The sequence below is a fragment of the Cyprinodon variegatus genome, unplaced genomic scaffold (genome assembly GCF_000732505.1).
Source record: "Cyprinodon variegatus isolate N-32 unplaced genomic scaffold, C_variegatus-1.0 Scaffold1297, whole genome shotgun sequence".
Taxonomy (NCBI): domain Eukaryota; kingdom Metazoa; phylum Chordata; class Actinopteri; order Cyprinodontiformes; family Cyprinodontidae; genus Cyprinodon; species Cyprinodon variegatus.
This window is the reverse complement of record NW_015151750.1, coordinates 56,721-58,338: the sequence shown is the minus strand read 5'-3', so window position 1 is coordinate 58,338 and position 1,618 is coordinate 56,721. Positions and strand designations below refer to the sequence as shown.

General features: G+C 39.1%; 1 protein-coding gene across 2 annotated transcripts in view; it reads left to right on the top strand.

Annotated features, from left to right (window-relative positions):
• Positions 1-1,618, top strand: part of LOC107102683 — an 18,077-nt gene that overhangs the window by 5,706 nt on the left and 10,753 nt on the right. The window lies entirely within an intron of this gene.

Sequence of the window (1,618 nt, the reverse complement as noted above, 5' to 3'; positions counted from 1 at the left end):
CTCCAGACTGATTAGCGAGTGAAACCTTGAAAGCTCGCGAGATCAGGATGGTCTCACGAGACAGCATGAAAAGTCAGCTGAGTACAAAACATAGAGAGGAAAACAAGAAGAAAAGGGACAAGAAGAGAGGGACACAACCTAGAACAGATAATGGATGTCTGTTCTATTTACATTTTTCTATCTGTAGAATGGGTCTGTCTTCTCAATTCAGAGGGCCCTCTGCCTGTCTTTGCCTAGGGCCCCAAATTTCCTAAATTCACCCCTGGCCAAAGGGTGCATAGGTTGTGTAATTATATGATTTCACAGAAGATTAAAAAAAATTATACAAACTAAAAAAAATAAAATACACCAGGAAAACCAAAAATTAAATAAACAAAAACACACAGAAAGGAATGATGCTGCACTTTAAAAAACCAACCGAAGTTAAGAAAAGCTATAAACCAGCTCCACATGATGGAAGTCCTCCAGGCCACTAGGGGGAGACAGGCATTAAACAATCATGAAAACATTTCCATTGCTAACAAATTATATTTTTGCAAAAAAAAAAAGACAAAAAAAAAACCGAAATGTCCATTTTTCTTCTATTCTTGTTTAATAACAGGCTGTGTCCAAATATCCGCGCTAATCCCTAAATCCCTCAATCACGGGCGTGCTTCGGTGGCGCAGTGGTTAGCATGCATAACCCCGTATTTATGGAGGCCGTAGTACTTGACGTGGACGACCAAGCGCTGGACCCTTCGCCGCATGTTCCCCACCTCTCGTACAACTTTCCTTTCAGCCCAATGTACAAAATTTCAGCCACTATTACCGTAAAAACCTCAAAAAGATGTTAAAAAATGAAACCCTCACTCACTATATTGTGGACTTTATGGTAAACTCAGTTAACTGACCGTTTGGACAGATGATCACTACTTTTCGCTCCCCCGCTGGTCACCTAACTCCGCCTCCCCACTCGGCGCCTGCGCCATGTTTGTTATCTGTTGCAGTCAGGGGCGCCGTATGGGGGGGTCAGTCTTTTGGGGGACTGAGGGGGGCCCCAAAAGAAAAGTTATGTCCGCCTAGCAATAAAATAAATTATCCTTGTGTTCTCCCTCATTTTCCACCAGTAAACAGCAAAATACTGCATAAATATTTAGTATTAAAATCTGTGTCAATAATAAAAAATGTTAAGTTAGATCTTGAAATTCAGATTAAATCACAACCATTAAAAGACATCTATAAATTTTGATCAATCTCATGAGCAGCCTGAAGCAGCCAAACCAAAAATACATATTATGTCATGACACATGTATGTACAGTCAATTCTCAGGGCCAGCATAAAAATAATGTTCCAGCATAAAAATTATCTGTCCTTTAATAAAGTTATAATGAAACCACACAGGACAATATTTCACAATCCAAAACCTATTTTCTATCAGTTTGTACAAAGATACAGCTATTTTTTTTTAATTAATGTATATTGAACTTCAATCTGAAAAACTCACCAAGAGAAAAGAGAATTAGGAGAAATTTTCTGATACAATTACTTTGTCTTTGGCGCTCAGACCTCGGCAGGAAACATTAGCGCTGATTTTGGGGGGTCAATATCAATGCCCTTCAATCTCCTTTATCACTCCGT